The sequence below is a fragment of the Melanerpes formicivorus genome, unplaced genomic scaffold (assembly GCF_026170545.1).
Source record: "Melanerpes formicivorus ecotype bairdi unplaced genomic scaffold, bMelFor1.0.p_v2 SCAF_2, whole genome shotgun sequence".
NCBI lineage: Eukaryota > Metazoa > Chordata > Aves > Piciformes > Picidae > Melanerpes > Melanerpes formicivorus.
In genome coordinates, this window is record NW_027142354.1 from 18579930 (window position 1) to 18607435 (window position 27506).

A 27506-nucleotide genomic window follows, 5' to 3' on the forward strand; every position below is an offset into this window, starting at 1 on the left:
TTAGATATTGAAGGTCTATAGGGATCCTGAAGAATATAGGGCACTGAAAATAGATGATCTGTTGCTGAAAGGAAAGCGTCTCCTTTTTCATCTTCTGAAAATGGCTCAATGTATTGCCTCCTTCCGTGAGATCTCTGATGGAGAAGTGACTGGAAAGAGCACCCTGGTTTCTTTTAAAAGAAAGAGATGAAACAGATAAAAATCATCCACTGAGAGCTTGGATGAGCAGAGTACCAATTTTACCTCATGCTGTTTTAAATGGAATTGGAGCTGGCAACTACCTGTATATCATATCTTTCATGAAGTTTAGTAGTGCAGATTTCAACACTGAACTAACATCCTGAACAGCTTCAGTGATGCCATGTTCAGTACTGAGTTATGTGGCCTGACAAGAGATGGCTAGTACTAACACCAAATCTGTGGAAATCATAGGTGTCTGTGTTTGAGATACTGCAGAAGATAAAATGCCAGAGGCATTGTGATCCCCTGAGACAAAGAAAACATTCATGCTTATAAACACAGTTCTTGGCATAATGAGCTCAGAACCAAGAGCAACAGCCCTTCACAATAGCAACCTTGAAGTGTTTCCTAGCTTCTCAGAAAACAGTTGCTTTGGAGCCTCCAGCAATATCTTAATTGTTCAAATGTCTCCAGAACTGATGAATCCACAAAAGTGTTTGCATGCAGGCAGGCATGTGTATTCAGGCAGACAGGACTAAAAGAAGAGGACTAGGGATCTGCCACAGGGACTCAGGGAACATCTTAAAAAGGGTGGTTAGTAGGAAGAACCTAGGTGTGCAGATAAAGTTACCTTTTCTCCTTCTGAAAAACAAATGTATATAAGCTCAAAGAATAGGAGGAATAAAATCCAGTCACAAACTGAGAATACAACCGTCCTTCACATAAATAAGCTCTGTCACAGAAGAGACAAAGCATACTGCCAGCATTTGGTTTTACAGTAAGCTTGACTTCTTGGTCTTTTGTTGTGGCCAACAACAATTTCTTTAGTGTTATGCACTCTTACAGTCTATGTGAACATTCATGTGAGAACAGTTAGACATTTGAGGAGCAAACACAACTATAAATCAACTAAGCAAATTAACACAACTGAAAGACGGTGACTAATTCTCTTTGAAGTTCTTCTCCCTCCTGAATGTAAACTTCACAATAAACACTAGAGTAGTCTCATAACCAATTTACTTTCTCAGCTCAAAGCCTGTTGCCACTATATATTGAGACCAATTTAACAGGGTTAAATCAAGGACACATTTTTGGATCTCCCTAAAATACTTTGCAGTCTCCGCTTAGAACTACTTTTAATTATGTTATCCTTGCCTTACTTCCTTTCCTGACCTGATCAAATATCTCCAGAATCTACCTTGCTTAGGTAACAGCCAGCAAAAGTTCCATTTGAGAATCCCAGACTTCCTTCTCAGTGTAATCAGATCAATGCAAATGAAACTCTAAATCTCATCCAGTACTGAAGAACATCTCAGTATGCTCTCAGCATTTGCCACATTATTCACAACAGTGAAACTCCAGAATACAGCACAGGATGTGCTACTCTCACATCTCAAAGCACTGAATATGGTGATTGTACAGAAACCAGGACACAGGGATAAGTATAGTGTCACTCAGAGCAAAGTGTAAATCAGATCTGTATGTTTCCTCACAACTAAAAGATTAATTTTTTTTGAAAGTTAGTGGATAGATTTCATTGTTGCTTTCTAGAGATCTAAGTGCAACCAACAGATGAAGCTGGTGACCATTTTAATCCTTTTTCTGTTAGTGTTGAGACAGCTGACCGGTGGAGATTGAGATATGCCCTCATCTGACCATGAAACTGAGTCATTGGACAACGTTAATGAGTGGTTGAATACATGCTGCTTCTGTGGGATGTACAATCTCCAGCAACCCAGACCATCTCTAGATTTAGGTTTGCCTTCTCATATTGGATGTTTACGTCCACAATGACCAGCATCAAGATGGCTTAGGGCAGAATCAGAAATGGAAGAGGCGAAGGAATAGAGGACTGCTGATGAGAAAGTCCTCTGAATTTGACTATGTGATTACACCAGCACCCACAGATGCTGAGGTAGCAGATGAGATTCTACAATAGTGCAGATGAGGACAGGCCAGTATTTTGAGGATCTAAGACACTGTACATTCTATCAAAATGCCTAGCTAGGGCTATCTTACAAACAATTCTGCAAACAGAACATAATTACGTTTGCTCTAAGGAAGTATTTTGTCAACATAAAACAAACAGATAAACAAGAGTAATCTTATTCCAGGATTTTTCAGTAACAGTAGCATCCATGGCCACAATATTTACCTTAGTACTCAAATCTAGCCTCCTGTACATAAGTCATACATGAACCAAATACAGACTCTTTGTAGACATTCACCCATAGAAGAAAAAAACTTAAGAGTCAGCTTGGCCCTATAGAGGACTAAAAACACAAGTTCTTGATGTTAAAAAAGGAATTAATTCATACTTTTTTCCCATAAGTATATTAAAAATAGCCCAAAACCATGAAAGTGGAACAGTGAAATCAATTTTTTTGGGGAAGAGAAAAAAAAAAAAACGGAAGAAACAAGAAAAATGGAATGAAGCTGGAGGTGGGGAGATTCAGGCTGGATGTGAGGAGGAGGTTCTTCACCATGAGAGTGGTGAAACCCTGGAATGGGTTGTCCAGGGAGGTGGTCGAGGCCCCGTCCCTGGGGGTGTTTAAGAGCAGGCTGGATGAGGCTCTGTCCAGCCTGATCTAGTGTGGGGTGTCCCTGCCCATGGCAGGGGGGTTGGAACTAAATGATCCTTGTGGTCCCTTCCAACCCTGAATGAAACTATGAAACTATGAAACTATGAAAAAAAAGTTTAAAATAAAAAGGTATTAAAAAATTGGATTAAATATTTAAGAACAATTTTTTACCCAGAAACACCACAGGGTTGCCACAATGCTGCCATTAGCATTAAATCATGGACAACCTGTATATTCTGATCTTTAAATTTTAAACAACCTAAATCACTGCTGATTGCATAATGTCTGTAAGATGTTCCTTCTCTCATGCTGCTATATTCCTGAAATTAAAAAGAAAACCTTTTAAAAGGGAGCAGGAGTGGAAAATTAGTAATTTTGTTTGCTATTGGTCTTTTCCATAACTCTTCCATGCTAATTTTTTAGTATTTGCATTTTGAATATTTTAGATAGGCCACTTCAGTAGACTTCCTGAATGCATCGGTGTGAATTACAGGAAAGAGAGCAAATCACACAAAAAGCAGAGCTATACACAACAGTTAAGGAAAGAACATTGCAATCATAGCACATATTATTGTGAAACTATTAAAAAAAAAAATCACCAAGTAATTTTCCATTATATCAAAGCAAGCAAACTACTTTCTATACAGTAATTATGTTTGTTTTTTTATTCAGAACTTTCTCTTTCTCTCAAAAAAAGAACAACCCAAAAAACCCAACAAAAACAAATCAACAAATGAAATACAAAAACCCCAAACCCAGCCCTTTAACAAATAATATGCAATTTCCACAGGAAACAAAAATTTGTGGTTTCAACCAGTTTAAGAACTACATAATCAGTGCTGCTCTGGAGCCACAGCAGAGACTCTCTGTATCTCCAACAGTTTGAAGGGGCACTGCTGCCATTCCCTTCATGCCTCATATCAAAAATACTAGTTGAGTAGAGGATAGTTTTCCTGTTGCTATTTAAGTACTACAGTGCTAAAGTTCTGTTATTTAGACAGCAATATTTAACTATGAAGCTGGTGAGGGTAACGGAACAATATGACTAAATAATGCAGCCACTGTAGGGCTTTGTGGTTTTGGATTTTTTTGAAATCCCACAATATTCAGCAGAGGAACACCACATGCATGGAGTGAAAATGCTGTCCGTAAGCAATGTCAATACATCTTATTACAGTGACAGCGCAATAGCATGGCTTTGATATTATTAAATTCACAGCTTTGATAAACAGCCTACAGATTACCTGTTGAAGGGAGCTGCATAATCATACCTGAAGCATCAAGACAGGAAATGGAGTTTAACTAAGTGTTGCTCAGTTAAACCACACTGAAAAAAGCATAGGGAGGTAAGGAGAATACTGGGGACTTCAGTTCTGCACAGAGACAGTAGACAGTAGTCAGGAAAAAGGCTGTATCTGAAAACATACTAAAGCTAGAATGGGTTACACATTAGCAGTTTCTGATGAGCAAAATCACCCATCCTCACTCCTCTCCATACAATCCCTTTCAATATTCATTTTATCCTCCCTATACACAAAGGGAGAAAAGCAGTATCACAAAACAAGAAAAAATGAGTAAGGCTGAACTACATGTGTTCTAATTAATATTTAATACTTAAAAAAATTAAAAACCTGTAGTGCAGTGAGCATTTACTATCCCAGCAGGAAAGTCCTGGGGAAAAAAAAAACAACATAGTAGAGAAAAACTGCAGTATTATACAGGGGTTGGAAAGTAATTATACTCAATTTTTTTTGCAGAGTGGTGGGATGTTTTAAATAGTTAGGATTGGCATGATTCGAAATACTAGCATTGTACAGTGTTTTCCTTACGTACACCAATTAATACTCCACTGATCATCTAGAACTATCTTGTGACCCACTAAAATCAAAAGTAATTTGTCCTAGTACACAGGGACTCCACTGCTGTAGTAACAGGTAGATTCAGCATACACATGTTGCTGCAGTGTGCCAGTACTTACATACATCTCACAGATTAAAAGTTGAATGCAAGTTCATTGTATCTCTCTACTAATAATCCTTGCCTCAGGAGATTTAATTTTGCATTAATATTCTATTGCCCCAACTAAATAAGCATAATTTTGTAAGCCATTTGATAGGATACAAATTTCTAGGCTTTTATGACAGTGAGAAATAATTAGAGCTCTTGTTTTTCCCCACTCTGATCCCTAAATTGAAATGTGCCTTCACTGTATGTAAGTCTATATACAATGTCTAATAAGTGGAGTCCAGACATCAATTTAATACGTAGTTAGCTTCATAGAAAGACCATCTCAACTGAACTACACGCTAATAATCCAAGGGAGCATGCACTGAAGCCAGAGAGTGTTTTGCAGCTGACTCCAAAGCAGTGCACTTGCCCTTTACAACCAAGTACAGGCAGGTATTTTGACATCTCCTGCCATTTTTTCTGGGCTTAAGTAATGAATAAAAGCTTTTAAAACTGCTTTATTGAGCACAACCCCATAGAAATATTTCTTCACATAAATTTTGTTTCTTGAGAATGTTGATTGCTCAAATGCTAATCTAAAGCTCTGAGCAGGCAGCTGTTTTACTGCTCCTGTGTCTGCAGTGAGAGTGACTCTTAACTGGAGTGACAGTGATTCTTAACTGGAGACTAAGCAGTCCAAACAGAAAAGAAATTCAGCAGTAAATTGCTATGCTAATAATAGACAAGGTGTCATCTACTAATTAACACACCAATAATTGAATATTGATTAGAGTTTGCTACATTTTAAATAAATAGATCCATCTCACTTCTAAAAGGCAGGAGACTGTTAAAGATTAGTAATGAACAAAGGTCTTCTATTCAGGAATGTTTTGTCAGCTTTCCTATTCTGTTCTGCACGCTGAAAGATGCATTCAACAAATTTCCTCCCATCTGATAATTTTCCCTATTTTTCAGTTCCCAAAGAGGTATTCTCAAGTGCATAAAATTAAGGCACACCAGCTTGCTCCTAAACACAATAGTAGATCCAAGTGCAAAGGATTTAAGAGAAGACCTGGTGATACTGCTATATGTTATGTAATTTACTGTAAATTTTGGATAAAATTTTAAGGGTCACACAGCAGATACTAAAGGTGAGTAGCACAAAACCAGAAGGGTTTGGGTCTTTGGGTCTTTTTTTCGTTTTTTTTTGTTTGTTTTGGGTTTTTTTTGTGGTGTTTTTGTTTGTTTATTTGTTTGGGGATTTGTTGTTGTGGTGGGTTTTTTTGTTGTTGATTTTTTTTTCTGTTCCCTCAGCTATTTTTTTCAAAGTTTCATTTTCAAAGATAGCTAAGGTATAAATCATGAATCTACCAAAAGCTTTTATGTGATTCCAGAAGTCATTAGGTCCTGCAAAATGGCAACATTTCAGAAAAACTGGAATAATAAAGTCTGGGAAGGTATCTACATGGTTAACCACAGTAACAAACTAAAGATTTAATATTGTCTTCTTAGGAGTAAGAGGAACAGACAAATAGGAGACTAAAAGCCAAAACCAAACAGGAGAAATTATGGTAAAAGGAATAAAGTTCAGAAATATCTCCTTTGAGTATTTTTAACTCTTTATGAGTTCCCTGTTTCAGGTGTCTGTGGTCCTTAACAAGAAGCCCTCACAAAACATATGATTGGTTATAAACCAGTTGCTTTTAAAATAACAATGACCTTGCCACCTCCCATCTGTTTTTCACCATCTTATGTTTTTGAGATTGCTTCGTAAGTCAAAAATTCACATGTGAGAAAAAATGTCATATACATACACGTGATTTTCCAAGATAATTTTTAAAAGCATTAATATAATTTTAATTTAATGTTAATTTAATTTTAGTGCATTTTATTATTTTTTTTTCTACAGTATGGATTCAAGAAATGCACTTATTAAAAAAAAAATGTATCCTAAATCCTCCATTTTGTACTAAACAAAATAATTCTGTGATATTTTCTTCCCAGGGTACAGGGAACCTGATAACTGAAATTGCCTGTTTCAGTTAAATGTTAACTGAGAATTTAAATGACTTCTCAGATCTGAATTCTCCAACCTGAAAGAAGTACATGGGCTTGACTAAACCATCAAGCACAAAAACCAATTTCTATGCTTAAACAGTACTCTAGATGTTATAAAGTGTTCCTGCTCAAATTAATAAATGTAATTTACCAGGGGTTAAATCGTATTAATAGCTCAGTCTGTAGGTACTCTTTTGCTTTTCCATGTTTCTTACAATTATCAAGGGTTAGGGCTGGGCTGGCCTCTCAACCACTGACACTCTCTAATAAGTCTTCTCCCCTCCCAAACATTAAAAAAGAGAGTAAGTGAGAGACACAAACTGGAAAAGAAGACTAAAACTACTTAAATGAAAATGAGAATACAATAAAATATATAGAAATACATATACAAAACTAATGTTGAGCTCAACCCTCCTGATGGCAATTAGTCACCATCGCGACTGATGGAGTGTCAAAGTCCCAGTCTGGACTCAGCAGCTGGATTCTGGAACTGTAGTCAGGACCTCATAGATTGAGACTGAAAGCATAGTGAACAGAGTCCTTCTTGGATGCCAACCACTGAAGAAGAGAAAGAGAAGAGAGCTTGACCCTCGTGATCCCACAGCACTGTACTGAATATGATGTATATGGAATGGAATACCTCATTGGTCAGTTTAGGGTCACCTAAGATGTCCACTCTTCCCTGTGGGTGTAGCCTTTTTCTCTGCACCCCCAATACAGCACACAGGATTTAGCAGTGACCTTGGACTGCATACCAATCCTTGGTACTAACAAGAAACACTGAGCTTTACCCCTACTAGGTACACGGTCTGCAAAAACATGTTAATTTCAGAAAGTGATGTTATTTAGGAGAGGCTAAGCTGAAAAGTAAAATCCCCAAACACAATCATTTCTATTTTAATTCAATCTAGGACACAATACTGAAGTGAGGGACCCTATGCAACGTAGGCAGCAACTGGGGATAAATGATGACACATATCCCACAGAATAACTCTTTATTTGCCTCACAGAAGGTTTCTTCTGTGCATGGATTTTGAGGGGGAATATTCTGGATGAAAAAGTCAATTTTCATTAAAAGTCACTGAAGCTCATCTTTAAATTGGTGTCAGAAATGGCCTTTGCATTGCAACCTTTTGTGTCCAGATTCATCACGCAGGGAATTTTTACAGCAAATTCTACACCTCCTGCAAAAAATGGTTTATGGTGAAAGCTCTGGCCCAACATTACCAATAGCCATGCTATGATAAGAGAGAAGAGAATTCAATAATTGTTATAGTTTGCTAAGCTCCACCTGGAGGACCTGGTGGCTAAATGGATTACTCGCTGACTTTTCACCTCTGGGATTCCAGCCCTGACTGGAGTGACTGAAAATCATTCTGATCAGTCAAGTGAAAAAAGACCAAAGTGAAATTAGACTGGTGGTTTCAGCTCAGTTCCCTTCGTGCTGTATTTCCAAATCACAAAACCACAGCACGTTGAACACTGCTAGCAGGGGAGAAAGTGAGAGGCTTTGAGGCTTAATGAGCATGAATCCAGCTGCCTATCCAGCTCACAAACACCTTAACATAGACTATAACCATCCCATACAAACAGGCACAAAGTAGAATAAATGGCTGTGGATTACCATACAAATTAATCAGAAGCAATCCCCTGAGAATGTGTATAGGAACGTCTGCATGGCATATCACAGTATAATTGTTAATCATATTAGATTAACTCTGACAGTCAGATGATACTTTGGTAAATGTTTTGGGGTTTTTTTTTTAAGTATCTAGCAGTATTTGAGTGTTTCTCTTAAAAAATAGATGTCTTTCTATTTTCATTGCGCTCATACGCACAAAATAATCCTAGGATAATCCATAAGTGCGTGTGCAAGAATTATTTCCATTTCAAAATGGAGACTAGGCAACAGGAAGGTTGAAGTGCTTTATCCATAGATTTTTAGGGCCAGTAAAGGACATTATGATCATCTACTTTGACATTACACTTCCCACTGTCTCGGTAAAAAGCTGGACAGTGAGAATCAATAAAGAGAACTGTTGTTAGGATGCAGGAATTCAAGATTTCAAAAGCCACACTCAATTCCCTGTTAATTTATAGATCTAGTTGTAGAAAATTTGCCTCAAAGCCAGTGTTTTACTGCAGATAAAATGACCTTGCCTTGTGCTTCTGTCTTTAGCTATAGCTCAGCCAACAAAGCCAAAATCCCACTTCCTCCAGTGAGACAATTTAAATAGGAGAGATAGCTGGTATACATTAAATGTGTACAGAAAGTACCTCATTAAATTTCTGCATGGAACCAGTCATAAGAAAGATCTCTGTCATAGATTGGATAATTCTGGGTTAGATTTTTGTTGGGTTGGGTTTTTTTCCTTGCCTGAAATAATTTCATAAGACCACTTTATTCACTTGCTACATCAACATCAGTGACAGTGTAGGTATAAAAGAAACGATGATTCTGTAAGCTGGAGCTAAGGTGTCTCAAAAAGTAGTCTTATAAAGAATGCTGCTTTAAAAATGAACACTTTTATTTATGAGATTTTTATTTGGAGGCAGCTAGCATATCACCATGATTTTAATGAAAGGAAAAATCAATCAAGGGAAAAACACAACCTGTGAGTTTCTCTTGGGTATCAGGCATTCAAAAGCAATGTTGGTTTTGCACCTCAGAGCTTTCTCAATTTTCACATCAGAGCAATTAACAGGAGTTCTTGTAAAGCAGCTACAGCAGCTGAACTTCTGCCACAGAAGTCTCTGACATTATTCTGCTCCTCTACCAACTATCAATCCTCCACATTCTCTTTAATAAGATCAGAGAATATTAGTAAATATGCAACATTGGACTGTTGTGAAAATGCGTGAGAAAAATTTAGAAGTTGATTGAAACATCCTGTGTACATGGAGAATTTTAAAGTATGGCTCACGGCAGAAGGCTTGATTAGCTAGATATGATTGCAATCACTAATTCTCTTCTTTAGGGTCATATGACTGCACAGATAACCAGGAAATTCCAATTACAAAGCGAAGAGGCTGTGTGTGCTCCATGACTCTTTCACTAACCTAATATTGAAAAGCCTCCTGTATTTGCCCATAGCTCATACAAGAAATTCCATGCTTTACAACTATTTATTTAAAAATTATTGCCTTGTAGGATTTTTCTTATTTTAAATCAGTGTACACTATAAAACTGCTTGCAGAACTTTTGTAACACTTATGGCATGCCAAGAGATCTTCTAGAAACAATTAAAATACCTGACAGCTACTTGGTTATCAGCAAAGTATGCATTTCCTAAATTAATTTATTTCATGTATTGCATATACCTTGTACTGCAAGGCCTCCACATGTCTACTGTTCAGCTTACTGCATTTTACAGTACTGAAAGGAGACTGCATCTACAATAGTGGACTTTGTTTTCTCCAATCTGTCTTTGACAATGGGACCTGGATTACTTCCTGGACTACTTCCTATAGTCTGTTGAGTTAGGCTGGTACCAAAAGCTGAGTGACATTATTTTGGTCTGGCAAGTCATACACATTATAATAAAAACTAGTTCACTGAGAACCTTGATAAAACCTAGCCTGAAATTAATTGCTCTCCATACAGACAGCAATATGAGACAAAGGACCTGATACACTGTATCATGAAGGAAAGATCAGATTTCCTAATGGCATTTACTGCTATGCAAAATTAAGGAGTTAGATGCAAATTAGCTGCATCTGATGTTTAATCTGTTTCATTGTAGAAATTCTTCACGTGCTCTGCTTTAAAAGAGCACCACTACAGAAAATGTTTCCTCTCCTTTAATGCATCACAAGAAATTCAAAATGAGTTTTTAAAGAGTCTATTGGAGAACCAACATATTTTCTACTTTTTTTCCATCCTTCATTTATCCAAAATGGATTTTCTTATTGATTTTAGAGCTACCATACAGTTTAGTTCAGAGTAGCCTGGCACACTGATATCTTGCTGGACACACCTATTTCTTTTCCTCTCTGCCATTTAGATTTTTCATATAATATAGTCATTCATCTCCCAATGTGCAAGTTTTTATCATTTCCACCTGTGTAATCTATTCATAATTTGTTTTGCTATGCTTTCACATCAACCCTTTTTCTTACCAAAGTCAGTAAATCTTAATTAAAATTAAAACTACAAGAATCTATTCAAGATTATTTTAAATAATCTTGTAACATTTTGTTGCATGTCAAGAGGGATGTACTAATTCCTGCTACATTTGTTGCACCATCCAACAAAATACAGGCAATTAAAGAAAAATAATTTCTTCAAAATGGTTTTTTCCAAATACACTCTCTCTTCAGAATGGCTGTCATGAACCCTAGCTTCATTCAAGAGCTAGCAATGAATCAGATGATTTCTCTCATTTAAATGTACACTTGCATAAAGAATTATTATCTGTCTACATTTGTACAGAAAAAGTAGCTCTCAGAGCCTGAGCAACCTGAACTGTGAGTTACTGCCTGTGAATCAGATGGAAAGGTTTACCTTGGAAATGGCTAATGCTGCTGCAGGGCACTGCTAAAATGTTCAGACCTAGTTGCACGTTCTTCTCCCAGCCTGGATATGAGATTACAACCTGATACCATATCCAGGTTTTCATTTCCAGAAGGCATACATTGCATTCAGTAGTCAGGGATATTGTTAAGACAGTCTGAATGATTCTCTTCCTCTTCTGCAGAAATGCCATGGAGGAAAGAGTGCAACAATATTTTTGACACTCAGGGTGGGTTTGGCCATGTAATAAACCTTGCATCTTCAAAGCAGGGCTCTACTGAGGATAAACGTTCTAGAAGAAAGACTCTGCATTAAGTTTGGATACCAGCTGTGATGTCATGCAAGTGTCCTGGCAATATGCAATGAGGGCAGTGAGCCTCACCTCCATCCCTGGAAAAAAAATGATGGAGCGGCTCATTCTGGAAGTCATCTCTAGGCATTTGGAAGAGATGATGATGATCACGAGCAGTCAGCATCCACATCTTTATCAGTGACACTGATGAGGGGGCAGACAGAGTGTCTGCTCAGCAAGTTTGCTGATGATACCAAGCTGGGAGGTGTGGCTGATACGCCTGAAGGCTGTGCAACCATTCAGTGAGGTCTGGACAGACTGGAGAGCTGAGCAAAGGGGAACCTAATGACATTCAACAAGGATAAGTGCAGGGTCCTGCATCTGGAAAGAAGTAATAAACTGCACCAGTACAGGTTAGGAGGTGATCTGTTAGAGAGCAGCCCTGGGGAGAAGGACCTTGGAGTCCTGGTGGACAAGTTCTTCATGGGACAGCAATGTGCCCTTGTGGCCAAGAAGGCCAATGGTATCCTGGGGAATATTAAGAGGATTATGTCCAGCAGATCAAGGAAGGTTCTCCTCCCCCTCTACTCTGCCCTGGTGAGACCACACCTGGAATATTGCATCCAGTTTTGGGCTCCCCAGTTCAAGAGGGACAGGGATCTGCTGATGAGAGCCCAACAGAGAGCTATGAGGATGATTAAGGGACTGAAGCATGTGCCCTAGGAGGAGAGGCTGAAAGCCCTGGGACTTTTCAGTCTGGAGAAGAGAAGATTGAGAGGGGATTTAACAAATGTCTATAAATATCTGAGGGCTTGGTGTTCCTGCAATAGGACAAGGGGTAATGGATATATGCTACAGCACAGGAGGTTCTACCTCAACATGAGAAGGAACTTGCTCACTGCGAGGGTCACAGAGCACGAGAAGAGGTTGCCCAGAGAGGTTGTGGGGTCTCCTTCTCTGGGCACTTACAAGACCCACCTGGATGTGTTCCTGTGTGACCTGTGCTAGATTCTATGGTCCTGCTCTGGCAGGGAGGTTGGACTTGATGATCTTCAAAGGTCTCTTCCAACCCCTAACATCCTATGATCCTATGAATATGTAGTAGAGAGAAGTGTTTCAGAAGAGAAAGATATGAGCTTGATTTTCCTGTACTTTGTTACCTCAAGTTCTAACACAGATTGCTAATATATTTACCACCATCTAAGTCTTTATACCTTAATTTTATGTGAAGATTCTTTAATGATTTATTGTTTTTTTTAATCATTCTTCCATACCTACAGGTATGATTAGTTAGGGAATCAATAGCTATCACAGTACCCAACACCAAAGTACAGTGATCAAAAGCAGGAGGCAGGGCAGGACAATGCCTGTGCAGAGCTGTAGCAGCTGATGCAGCCACAGCTAAGGTATCATTCTGAACAAAATGCTTTCCAATATCCAAATAAGAAACAACCACACAAAACCAACAACAAAAAAAACCACAAAAACGACCCACACAAAACAACAAAAAATAACCAATAAAACACATTTAATATGCCAAGAGAAGACTATCTACCTACCAGCTATCTTTGCTAGATGGGCCCTTGAGGACCCTTGTGTTCATTTATGCTGCTGATATTGGCAAGGCTTTGTTTTGCTCTTACTAGTGATTGTTGCTATTTTAGGGGAAATTCTGTTGGAAACAAAAGCACCTGTAATCACCAACACTTCATAAAGTGCCCTCAGGCACAAAAGCAGCCAAACAATGGATGCCTCCTCATACATTTGCATATATTTAGTCTCTTTATTCAGAGGAAAAGTTATTAGACCTACACAATGCTTGAGATTGCCAATATATAAAGATAATTGCATTATATATTTAAATTATACACACACTGCCTTTCCCACCCCTGCCCCCCCCCCCCCCCCCCAACAGTGCTTGGAATGGGTATGTTCAATGTAGCACAGACAGAAAATTCAGCAACACTAGGCTGTCATGAACAACTGAGATTTATAGCTGCATATCCTAAAAACATCAGCTCAAGTTTTCAGAAGTCCAAGCATGGTCCCTAATGGTCAATTTTTCACCTGTAAAATTTTAAGTCTCTTTTACTAAAATATCAGTCTTTTTTTTTCCCCATGAGGAACATTAAATTTTTACCATATTACTGACCTTCTCCTAGAACTTGCCCAGTTCATTTTACAAGAAAAGAAAACCATGGCTAATCATAAGTTCTCCAAAAGCAAGTGTTCCTAAATTTTACCATTCCCCAAAGAGTATGTCCAAGAGCTGCAAATGAAGCAGCACCCAAAATATGAGTGGCAAATTAATTATGGTGTTGACTACTATCTCACTACAAACAGCTGGGAAGTACTTTTATTTGGTATATTTTAGCTAAATTAATATTATACTTTTTATACCTGGATAAACTGCAGAAATTACAATCTCCAGAACTAGACTAAGATTAAGTAAAAAGAGAGGAGGGAAAATACTGAGTTCAATATTCTTATGTAGCAAACAGTCCTTCTTAAAATAAACTCTAACTACAAATATGCAAAATATTAATTGACTTTTATGAAAAATAAACTGGAAAATTGTAGTCAATCAACATCATGGATCTCATACAGCTGATAAAAGAGTTACCATTGGTAGCTGTAATTAAGAGCATGGAAGATTTATGCAAATAATTTCAGGAACACCAAAGAATTTGTAATTTTCTTTAGTATGTAACTTTATGCTATAGCTGAAATAAAATGAAAGAAACCTGAGCCCTGGGATATATTACTGCTCTCCCATGGTATGAAAACAAGTAATCCTAGATTTATTTGAAACCTACATTTCATCTTTGAAAAGGGTTTGCAATAAAAGTGGGGAAACAGGGGCTTTATATAGAAGGCACCTTGTGTCACTCAAATTTGAGTGATTTTTAAATCATAAAGATGAATAAGTAAAATATTTAAAAGGTATTTTGTGTTGGTTTTACATAATCTGTTCAATCTGAGGTGGTGGGGTTTTTTTTTCCACACGGAGGATCACTGAGTGTTTGCAGCTTCTTCCCTGTACAATTTAATTTGAGAAAACAGACTACTGTCAGTATTGCCCTGAATGTGTTTGATGTTCAAGTTTATTTTTCTTTGAATGGCCAAGCAGTTCTGCTCATTTTGCTAGACAAAAAAAAAGATAAACCTGGAAGGAACAGCCCAGGGAGTGTAAGCAATTCTACCCTTTAAACTTTTACACTGATCACCAGTTCTTCCACAAGCCATCAGCAATGTGATGTAAAACTAACCAGCTTTTCTGCTCCCTCTGCTGCTCTCAGCAGATTGCTCCATAATTCTCTCATGATTAGAAATCTTCTCCCAGACGAAACATATTCAAGGACAGTTTCATTCATTTTGCTCTTGTGCTACCATTGCCCTTTAGCTGAAACGGTTATTTCACTTCCTTCTCTGCTGGTCTTCTTCTCTGGTGTCTGCTCCTGAAGATGTAATCACACTCCTCAGCCTTAATTGTCCCCTCCACTTTCCATTTCATCAATTACTCTTGCTCCAGCTGTCCCAGTTCAAATTTATTTTCCATAAGCATGGCTAAACAAAACTGTCAGGTGAGGTCTCTGCACTGCCCTGTAAAATGTCATTAATGCTCTCCTATCTGTACCAAAATGCTGTTTCTCACTGGCTAACACCACAGCCTGATTTAAGGATTCTGCATGCAAAGTACCTCTGGTATATGGGGTCCTAGCATGTTTGTCAAGTTTTTTTGTCTGTTTTATTTTGATTTTTTTACTTGTTAGTTTGTGACTGAAGGGGGCACCTCAGCGCAGAACTGGCAGACTGTAAGAGTAAAGAAAATAAGCCTCAGACTTTCTGTATTCCTAAAGCCACATACACGATACACAGTATGAAGAGTCTAAGACTGGGCAACTTTGGCCCAAGTACATGATGAGGAGGAGGTGGAGGAGAAGGATGGTGATGATGATGACAATGACTGCCATTGACTATTAGTATTATTATGTGGTGGTATTTTTCAGTGCAAATTACCTGAAATAATGAGAGCTCCATGTTGTAGCTCACCACTGGAGAACTTTTATGCCACAAAATGGAGGTTGTGTGTAATGTGCAGCGCAAGGATGCAACCTGAAGGCATATGAGAATGTTTAAAAGTGAAAAACCTGTGTTAGGTAGTGTCAACACTGATACTATCTTGTCCAAACTGGTCATCAAGAATGGTTATTTGGAGCATACTATTCCCTGAGCCATACCTGACCATTGGCTTGAAGAGAGTTAGTTGGCATGGCCTAAAAACACATCAGGGAGTATGCTAAAAATTAGGGACCATGTTAAAAAATTAAGCAGTATAATCTGTAGTCACTGCCCAGTCTCATGGACTATTCTCCATTTTATTTAGCAGTCTACATGTAATCTACAGATATGATCCCGCATTTTCTGAAACTGAATTTCTTTACATTTCTTGTAATAAAGTCTTCAACTGGTTCTTTCCATCCCGCTATCTCAATCATTTTCTTTCTCCTAAATTTGTGTCAACTGCAACAGCAGAGCACTACAACTTGCTACAATATTATTAATGAAAATATTACTAACTCCATTAACTTCTTAATCTTTGGTAAATTCCACTGCCTTTTCCCCCTGAAGCCAGTATTTTCTCTTTCAGTACAATCTACTGTCATGTCCCGTTAGCCAGCTCTTCTGCTTCCTAATATTTCACATGCTAAGTACCATCTTCCCCAGTTCTGTGAATAGCTTTTTGTCATTCCTCTCTAAAAATAATTTGCTATGCTTCAATATTATTCCTGTCATTGTAGATGCCTTCAAAATCATTAATTCCAAACTGACAATCTTATTTGAAATTTCCACTGAGATCTGGGGTATAAACTGTGCAGTTCTCCAGAACTGAGCACATTAAGCTCTGGAAATTCAGATGTGGTAATTTCCATTCTCACACAGTTGGTCCATAGCTCTTTATGTTTAAGTTCAGTGCAGCCCTACAGAATATTTGATTCCTCATTACTCCTGGAAAATTAATTTCTAAGTTTTATAAGGATCTTAAAGTAGCGTAAAAGTGCCAAAATGAGTCCTTTATAGTGCCACAACGTCACTTTTATTACACCTTTATGCAGAGTGTCCTCAGTGCTGTCTTAATACTCTTCAATTAAATACTTATTTAAATATATGCTTCAGTTTGGAACCTTACTATAATGGTAACGTAGGTTCACAGCAATTAATAGATGGAACTTTCTGAGCTTTTCAAATCCTGACCCTACTGATGAACTGCTAATGAGTCTGAACTGTAGTGTTAAAACAATCACAGAATCACAGAATCATTGGAGTTGCAAGGTATCTTTGGCAGTCACCTAAAGCAGGCTGCACAGGATCAGGTCCAGGTCGGTTTTGAGTAATTCCAGAGAAGGAGACTCCACTACCTTTACAAATAACCTGTTTTAAGAATCTGTCACTGTCAAAGTAAAGTTTTTCCTCATGTTTGGAGAACCTCCTGTGTTTTGTTTTGTGCCTCTTGTCCCATTGCTGGGCACCACTGGAAAATATAGCCCCACTGTCTTGACACCCTTCAGATGTTTATAGGAACTGAAAAGATGCCTTCTCAGTCTTTTCTTCTCCAGGCTAAACAGCCCTAGTTCTTTCCTTGTAAGAAAGATGTTCCAGATCCCTAATCATCTTCACAGCCCTCCATTGTACTTTCTCTAGTATTTCCCATTCTCTGTTGAACTGGGAAGCCCAGAATTAGATACAGTATTCCAGATACGGCCTCACTAGGGCAGAGAAAGGAAAAGAACCACCTCCCTCAACTTGCTGGCCATACTTTTCTTAATGCACCCCAAGATGCCATTGGCTTTCTTGGCCACAAGGGCATACTGCTGACTCACGGTTAACTTGTTACTCACCAGGGATCCCAGGTCCTTCTCTGGATAAGTTGGTTTTAACTTTAAATTTATGGAACAAACTTCTCAGCTATTCTGCCCAGCTACTTCCAAGACCTCCTAAATTTCACATATATTGTAGAGGGTTGAGAGAGAAGGCCTAGCTTTCTCTCCCCCACAAAGAGGAAAAAAAAAACACAGCTAACTCAGTCGGAGAAGCAGAAGCAGGTTAGATATACACAATATATACAGTATTTACAATATATATACAGCAATATACAGCAAGGAAAAAAGAATACAGGAACGAAATTCCCTCCTCCAGGCAGAGCAGGGTTCCCCCCAGTACCCCTTCTCTCCCCCTACCTCCCTTTTTTTCCCAAAGAGGGTTAGAGAGAGAAAAAAGTAGTTATTAAGAAAGAAATATTTTAGTAGGCCTATTAGTGCAGGATTAGTGCTTATCTTTATCCAAGGTCAGAACTCTGGCTGCTCAGAAGCAGACAGGCTGGAAAAGCAGGACAGAGAGAAACTGAGAAAAATTCCAACTGAACTCAAACTTAAAGTTGCATTCTACCAATCTACCAATGAAATTAGTTTAGAATATCTGATTGGTTTTGTTATTATTCCAAAACATTCAGCCAGAGTGTCCCAGCACTGTCCCTTTCTTAAAGGCACAGCCTCAAATGGTCACAGATATATAATACAATAATCAAAGAAATAGAAGGTGAAATGCTGCCTTTAATGAGGGAGAGAGAAGATAAGGTCTGACATATACTGACGTATATTACTATTTTGCATTTGTGAGCTTGTCAAAGACCACTGGTTACAATTAAGTGGTGAGCTCCTCACTCATTCCAGGTTGCACAGGCAATTCTGACTGGTTATTTTCATTAATTATTTGCTTTTGTGTGGAAAAAAATTAATACTTTTTCTACTTTTACTATGAGAGGAATGAGTTCAACAGTCTCATATCTCCAAGAAATACTCCTCTCCTCCAGCAGCATTCAAGATGGGACATCAGATTTAGTGAAACTTTCTTACTATCCTAAATGCATTTGTGCCAGGCACATTGCAAAAGAGACTATACAAACGTGAATTTAAAGAGTTTTTGTGCCTCTAATGTAGTGGGGGCTTGGGTATTGGTGTTGGGTTTTTTTCCTAATGGATGTAAAAGGATTTGCCTTTTATTCATTCATTGAGATGTATAAAAATGCCTCTAAGAATATTTATTTTCTTTGCCTCTCATTCTTTCAATTAAAAGACACAGCAAAACAAAAACCACACTCTGATTAGTATTCCACAAAACAAGTCCCTGTGCTTATTCTCCCCTCAACAGCTGAAAGAGAAAGATAGTAGCTAGAGTCTCTTTATCATAAAAGGCTGTCTCTCTGTGCAGTCTAAGGGGCAGTTTACTTATTATTTGCACACTCTTCCCTTGATTCCAGAAGTCCTTTTGACCATAAGAATTACTTACACCTGCAAGACTAACCCAAAATCTGACTTTTAAAAGCTGTTCTTGGTTTCTCCTTTGCCAGTACCTCTTGACCCAGTTTCCTCTGTCTTTTTGGAATAAAATGAAAACTGTACGCTGAAAACATGTGACTTGAACACTCTTCCAAAATTTGTTAGCAATCTTATGACTTAGAACAATGCTTAGATATAAATACAGTTACAACAGCATCATCTTTTCAGGAGCACATACACATTGTGACCTACGAGTAGAGTGCAGAAGCACTGAAAAATTAGTTTTGGCAACTAACAAAAGTAATCTGATGATCATTCCTCCTTCTCTCCCAAGTGGACTAATTGTAAAATTCTTTTAAATAAAAGAAAGAAAAAATCCCAACACTCATACATAGAGTTAAAAACATAATCTATTTATGGCCTGACTGAGAATCCCCACGTAGACAGAAATACATACTGCACCCTGCCAGACTTATTTTCTAACATCAGTTGCAAAACAATAATGTATGAGCACGCAACTTACAAAGGAGGAATGCCATAATAGAAACAAAAAACCAACAAACGCTTCAACATGCTCCATCTCTGCAATGAAGTGCAACAGCCCAATGATTTCTTAGAAGCATGAACACATTCTCACAAAAAAAGGATGCAGGAAACTCATCCAGAAAGCTCTGGCCAAACTGAAAACCCTTGTTTTCAGGATGGGTTCAATCATAAACAAACTACAGAGAACTCATAGAAGAGTGAATTATGGCTTATAGAAAATTCTTTTCCTACTTTATCAGACAGACATCTTAAGTCTGTTCTGTATATTATAAAATTAAATTCTATTTATAAAGTGATATATTATTCTACTGAAAATGGAAAGTAAATTCCCATCAGGTGCATAAACACCTACAATTCTTCCTCTGTGGTTCACTGTATTTTAGCTACAGTTCCCAACCTGCTGAGAATGAATGCAGGTTCACTTCCTCAGAAGGTGATCAAAACATCTAATTTTCTTTCAGTGGGAGCTTTTCTCACAAATGACTTTTTGTCTGAATGCCCTTCTCTAAAATCACAATAAAGCTTTTCACAGGCAAAATTATCTTTTACCATTTAGAGTTTCTTTTATTTTAATTAATAACCCAGGATATAATTGCAATACGACATTTCAGAGAGTGCAATTATAGTTTAATAAACCAAGCAGAGCATTTAAAGGCAAAGTGCCCTAGGTTTTCAAGTACTCCACATTATTTGCATACTCTTTGACATGCTTTGTGGCTTAGTCTGATGTGGCTTTTCTAATTAGGAATAAACAGAAGTTAATCATTCAGGAGGCAATGAGAAAGGGAGAGTCAGAAAAAATATACCTATTTTGCAGTTACATCTTAATTCCATGTGATGATGTATGCAATTTTTTTCTTTTTTTCCCCTACAAATAGGCAGAAGAATTAGTGAGTGAGACTGACAAAGAAATATACTCCAACAAGAAACACAATTAGTTAACTGGATGATTCTGAAAAGGAGCATTTGATAAGGATATCACCTAAGTTGTAAATGGAATCTGCATGACTCATTTGTCTCTACAGTACCATTCCATTACTTATTTCCTAATATTTTGAGACTAACTCTAGTAAGGATAATTACTTGGGGAAAAAAGTACAATCAAATTTCATAGGAACAAGGTCAGATGTCCATACAACCAAAAGACTTTATTTAAAAAACCAACTGTTCAGCTGCTGACTTGCGGAAGCTCAGAAATTATAAGGGAGCTGTGTGCACGCAAAGACATTGACACACTTTGTAGTACTGACCGGGAAATGCTTAGAATAGCCACCCTACTGAATAAATTCTGATTTGAGGCATTTAATTTAGCCTCCACTATCAAACTGTACTATTTTCCAAAATAACTCATGACAAGAACTGTCAAGGTCTTGGGTGCTTACTGATACTAACAGTTATGTCTGGACCCTCTCAAAATTACTCACTTTGATTATAATTCCTCCTGAAAATATGATTTCTTCCTACTTCAGACTACTTCTGTTCAGACTACTCCTGAAGTCAACTGTTTTTACAACAAATGAATGAGGAGAATAAGGAGAAAATAAAGGAGCAGGATCAACTCAGTAAGGAAATTCACTAGGAATCTGATTAAAAGGAGATAAATGTTCTTTTTATTAGTAAAGTGAAAGGACAGGAAACTAGATATTATTTATTTTTTGCAGTTCTCCACTTACCCTTCCTGTAAAAGTTTACCTTTAAATATTGATTTTCCACTCTTATCCAAGTAAATTTGTGATTGTTCTTTCAAAATGTGTGTAAATTGGTAATCTAAGAGTTCTGGGAAGCACACCATGTGTCTTCATTCTTGCTGTATATTTATCCTAGGCACGTTAACTTTTATTTATTTGACTACTTCTTTACTTTTTTATTTTGCATATTTAGCATTATGCATGCTTAAATGTTTTGGGTGCTCAAGGAATAACCATTATTCACTTGGGCCCTCAACATTCTCACTACTAATCTCAGAACAGAGAATTGCAAGGTATGGTTAGCTACGTTCAGCACTACACACATTATTCAGCCTAAAGAAACCTCATAGCAATATACCACAGCCTTGAAAGAGCTTTGCTACACTTTTTTTTCCCCCCTTCCTCCCTTTCTTTGTTTTGTTACTCATTTAATAAAGAGCCTTTCAAATACAACAACTTTAAATCCACAGCTGCTACGACTACAGAAAAGTAGTACCACCAGCTGCCTGTCTTATGCCTGAAGTGGGAGACTTTCTTTTGCTAAATTCCCATGGAACTTTTAATGAAGTATTTTGGTTCAGAAAGTGGATAAAAGTGGTTGGCATTTTTAGAATGAGTGAACAACCCCCAGTTCTTGTAAACAGAAAGTACTCACTATATGTGCTCATCCTCCCAGCACCTCTGGGTGATGATACCAAAGCAGACGGCCAAGAAGATGAAAAGAAGGCAGGTGAAGGAAAGAAGGAACCAGACCAACAAGCCAAAATGGTATTCATCTAATTCTTCCTGGTTCTTTTCCCCCATTTCCTCCCTGTCTCTCTGTCTGTTTCAGTCTGAAAATTTACAATTTTAGAAGCAAACTAAATGAACATATTAATGCTGCTTTTACAGGGCTCCAAATAATCAGCAAAATAAAAGTCCATTTGTAATAACAAAAATGCTAAACAAAATGTGCTTATGCCTCCAATAAAATGGCTGATTAGGCTTCTCCCATCATAGAAACAAAAAATTGTTTCACAGCAATTCAGATATTCACAAATTTATCTTTCTCAGTTCCTAATTGCCTTTGCATTTTATGTCTGTTCCTCAATCTCTTTGCTCCATTCCTGAAGCCTGTTCTAATACACATGTAAACCATTACTAAAAAGCATATAATTAGACTTAAATCAATAGCTGGATATCTGTATTGTGCAGTGGCAAAAGTCAGGCAATTGCACAGAAATAGCCCCTGAGGAATATCTTCTGCTGCTCTATGAGGCTTTAGATTTTACTTTCTGTGTTTTGACTGATTAATACAAAATGTACACTGGCATTTTTGCTGCTTATAATGCAAAAGGTTTGCAACATTCAGCAAGATACACTTACATGTGCCCAATATTTCTAATACAAACACTGTCTTAAATTTTCTGAATTACAGCAGCAGATCTTTATTAGGCTTCCCCCACCCCCTACCCCGTTGGTAAAAGCCATAGCTATTTAATGCTTTTAAATGAGAATTAAAAATCTGTTTATTTGATTTAATCAGCTCATTGAGCATTCTCTTTGTACCTCTAATCCCTCGAATGGGGATGTCAAGGCATGTGATAGCACATAGCCACGACAATAATCTCAGGAGGTTTTCTATTACTGACATTTATAATAAGTAATGCATTTTAGTGGTAAAGAGAGCTATAATCATTGCATGGGAAATCTGCTCCTCCCCATGCATAAGACCACCAGCAGCTAGCTTTTGGCAAGAAATTATGGAGGCCTTCAAGGTACAGAACACATTTCCCAAATGGAAGCTGGCTTTGCTGCCCTCCACAAAAGCCCTGACACTCTTATTCCATCTTTTTCTTCAACTTCTAGTTTAAGGACTACATGTTAGTTGCCTCTTACTCAGTTTATCTCCAGAGCTTCATTCTATTACACCACATTAAGAGGCTGCCATGGACCCACCACTGCTTCATCTCTGTGTATGAGCACTACAGGACCCATGAGGAAAAAGAGCCTTTCAATAGCTTTCACTATGTACATGCATGTGGTATATATACCATTAAGAGTCTGAATGAATGGCTGTCTGTATAAAAAACACATATTTATACCTCACAAGTGTGAACCTTCAATTAGCCATCCCTGCAGGAGAAACTTCTTTTCAGACACGTTAAGTAATGGCTCTAGGAAAGGCTGCTGGAACCTCAATCAGGACAAACCAATTTTAGTTGATTCAATATAACAATGTTTTCTTTCACTCAGAATTGAATATTGTTGACCACAATCTGTAAATGCATATTATCTGCAAGCTAGGTTAGAGAAAATTATGCTGCAACAGTAATGAAAATTATAATCTAGAACTGAAAATATAGGCTGTCCTATTTATCTTGTTATGTACAAAATGTGGTGTTGTTTTAACACAGGCAGTTTTCTCACACATCAGTCTCACATCCATTTTTCCTGATACTCACCCTGCTTCTCTTTACAAACTCATCAGTGCCTGCAGTTGTACTTCACATCACCCAAAAAAAAAAGTAATTTTAAAAAATCAGCAACATGTTTCATAAGAACTGTAAAATGATGACTAGCATTGATTTGAATGGTGTGTCCACTCAACAAGGCAGGTAAAATAAGTTTATGAAGTTATCATGATTACTTAGCTATTCTGTCTCTGGAGAGCTACACAATCACTTCAAGTAAGGCAATTTTTGCCTCTTAACTTACTGAGGTAGTAAAAGTTGAGCCATTACCTCTTCTACCCACTAAATTGCAGCACCAAACTTTCAAAGTGCAATAAAAAAGCCAGGTTGCCAATGCTAGCACAGGAGGGCTATAAAGTCTTTCTGGGTTTAATACTGTGTTTGAACTCTATTTTAGTTTGGGTTTTTTTGTTTGCATTTGTAACACTTTTACATTCTTTTACACCTTGCTTTGTGTGGGGCATGTGGTTGCCTTTAGATAAAGAACTGGAAATGCTTCTAGGATTTCTACTCAAGTTTGTGTCTGCTGCTGTTACGTGAACACGCATATTTCTGTTTAAGCTTTACAGCTGTATAAACTCTGCAAATATCAGTCACAAAATTCCCATGTCAAAGAAGCAGCACTGTATAACCTCTGTGAAGTGACTAGATCCTTACTAATTGTCAGTCTGAGGTAGGAGGACAAGTTCTGATCAGCTATGTGTAGAGAAACAATCAATTCCTTAAATGCAGCAATTATCCAAGAGTTTTACTCAGTGACACTAATCAGAACACTACCATAAACAGCAGCAGATGAGACAATGCATTATACGCAGTGATGCTTACTTTGTGCTAGAGCTGACTCTGATCTAAAAGATGTATTGGTACAGAACTGAAGAGCTAACTCTGAAGAACTATGATATCCAAATTACCAGTCACCTCTCCTAGAGATAAATATCAAAGACTCCAGAATCAGACTCACTGTTTTTTTATGTAATAAATAGATGTTTTTTACCTTCAATTTGCTAACTGCATGATCATATATCCCAATGCAGCAACCAAAGATACTACAAAGTATTTTACAAAGAAATTGTAATTTCCACATCATGTTATTTCAGCAATATTTAATGGCTTATCTGTCATCAGGCTGAAACACGACTTTGATCTTATGTCCTCTCCAGGGAAAGCATCTTTGAAGATTGCACCCTCTGCACAGGCAATTGCACTGACTAGAAATAACTATAGCACCCCACTGAATCTAGTTCAGAAGTTCATTCACTGTGTTGAGAAGGGTAGGCTTGAAATCAGCTTGGCACCCTGACTCACTCCACTACCTAAAAACACCTCCTGGTAAAATATTGAGGACATCTCAAAGAACAGAGAAAAATTATGAAAGCTAACAGCAGCTCAAGTGTCAAATTAAGCACGATGTAATAAGAATGGAGTATCTCACAAGCATCTGTTTTACCCCCTCAAAAGAACTCACAACCCCATGCAGAGCTACAGGCTGGGGTCAGAGTGGCTGGAGAGCAGCCAGGTAGAGAGGGACCTGGGGGTACTGGTCGATGGTAGGCTGATGGTAGGTTGGTTGCCTGCAGTGTGCCCAGGCAGCCAAGAGGGCCAATGGCATCCTGGCCTGCATCAGGTTGATGAGTTGGACACGATGATCTTGAAGGTCTCTTCCAACCTGGTTTATTCTATGTATTCTATGCAACAAATTCAGGTGAGCAAAACTGACAAACAGACACCAGGGATGCCTTGTGCAGTGAAGCGTGTAGAGAGGAGGAGCTTTTTCCAACAGTTGTAATGAATTCTGTGTAAGTACATTAACAAGCCACTTACTTCTATTCTGATTTATCTTTGCCATCAATTAGATAACTTTTATTCATGCCGTAGGGCTGTACTGTGTTGGCACTTGCCGTACACTGTTACCCAAGTGAATTTATTAGCCAAAGATGTAATGTAATCAGTGATTTCAATTTACCACCAGCAAATCACATTTACAAACATTATTTCCAATAATATGTGGTGCTTTGTTATGTCTCATTTTAAAATAGTGTCTTCGGTATTATCAATCTGGTCACATTAAGCCCCAACCTGCATTAAAGAATGTGCTAGTTCCCTGAGGAGTAACTCTATTTTTCCACAGCATACAACCCATGTCAAAAACATAATGAAAATTTAAACTAATGGCTCAGGACAGTTGTTTGTCTACCTTTTTCTGACCTTTCCCTTACATTCTAAAAAGTACTCGGATACATAAAATTGAAGCAGAGCATCATATGTCCACTGATGACTAAATCATTTTCATACCTCAGTTACAGTTTTGTACTTTCTGGATACTTATCCCAAAGGTCTCAACAAACAACACAGTGGAAAGCAAGCCACTAGATCAACTAAATCCATGTGAGTAGAGTAAGACTGACACTTGAACTTAAGGAAAATTTTCTTTGATTTGAGGGTGATGGAGCACTGGAACAGGCTTCCCAGAGAGACTGGGAAGTCTTGTGCTTTGGAGACTTTCAAAACCCACTTGGTTGTGCTCCCATGCAACCTGATCTAGGCCTACCTGCATTAGCAGAGGTGTTGGATTAGATGATCCTCAGAGGTCCCTTCTGACCCCTACCATTCAGTGATTCTGTGTAAAGCTAGAGGAACCACTGCTCTGTTTCAGCTCTTCCTCAGGAACCTTTTATCATTTTGTGATATTAGCACTGCTTGTGAATTGCAGGCATTTTTAGAACAGAAGCCCAGGTAGCCAAGAAGCAGTTACCATAACAGACATACTATCTGATTTTCATTAATTTGTGAGTTGATTATGCCAAAAAAAAAATCCCTCAAGTGGCTTAAACTTTGCAGTAGCTGCAGCAAGAAAGACTTTGTAAGGCTTTCACCTAACTATGCTGCTAACAGCCCACCAGAAGGTGTCTTAAAGTCGCAACAAAGGAAGTCTCTCCTAGGAATAGACTCTGTCAAAATGGGAACAGACTTCCTCAGAGATTTTCTTGGCCTATAATGCTGAAAACCTCTGTTTGCAGCTTAAGCGTAATTCCTTGCCATCCTTAAGGCCTTAATTCCTTTGTTACCTGCTACTCTGTAGTATATAATGAAACAAAGAGCACTGTGATTTTTTTTTTAAATGCATGAATAAAACAAAATGAAGGGAAGATTGAAGAGTGTTTTTTTTTTTCCAAGATAAATATGGTGTTTAATATGTAAAATGCAAGCCAATCTGAGTGTTTGACAGTTCTGACTGTCAGCTCAAAGCACTTGAGCAAGAAGATGCTGCAACAATGGTCTTCAAAAGAAAAGGATACAAATGGTGAAAGATGACAAGTAATGAATTAAATAACACTTAAAAGATGTACTTACTTATTAAAAATAGGTTGTCTCATTCCAACCATTCATGATTCTCTTGAGTTGGTATTAAAATGAAAACATCAATTACAGATTATTATTTCTAGATAATTTAGTATGTGTATAAACTCTGTAATTCAGATGTCAAACATTAGGCTGCTACTAAACAGTACTTTGTGTTTTATTGATTGCATTCTGTAAACATAATTTTTACTGTAGTTTTATATACTATGCCTAGGGTTAAAAGTAAAAACATTTTTTCATTCAGTACTAGGGAATGTTACTTCCTTAAAATCACTAGCTGATACGGTTAATAGGTCTCAAATCTTATATGAAAAATAAACCTCTGCAAATACCAGTAATTTATACCCATGTTTTGGTTTTTTCCAATGAGTAAAGACTTTTAATAGCAGCAGTGAACTTGATGAAGAGGTTGTTGACAGGTGGGGGTTGGTCTCTTCTCCCAGGCAACCAGTGACAGAACAAGAGGACACAGTCTCAAGCTGCACCATGGGAAGTTTAGGCTTGAGGTGAGGAGAAAGTTGTTTACAGAAATAGTAATTTGCCCTTGGAA

At 37.7% G+C, this 27506-nt stretch overlaps 1 protein-coding gene across 3 annotated transcripts in view; it reads right to left on the bottom strand.

The window, feature by feature from the left end:
* LOC137448087 (SAM and SH3 domain-containing protein 1-like) overlaps positions 1–27506 on the bottom strand; it is a 603815-nt gene that overhangs the window by 446087 nt on the left and 130222 nt on the right. The window lies entirely within an intron of this gene.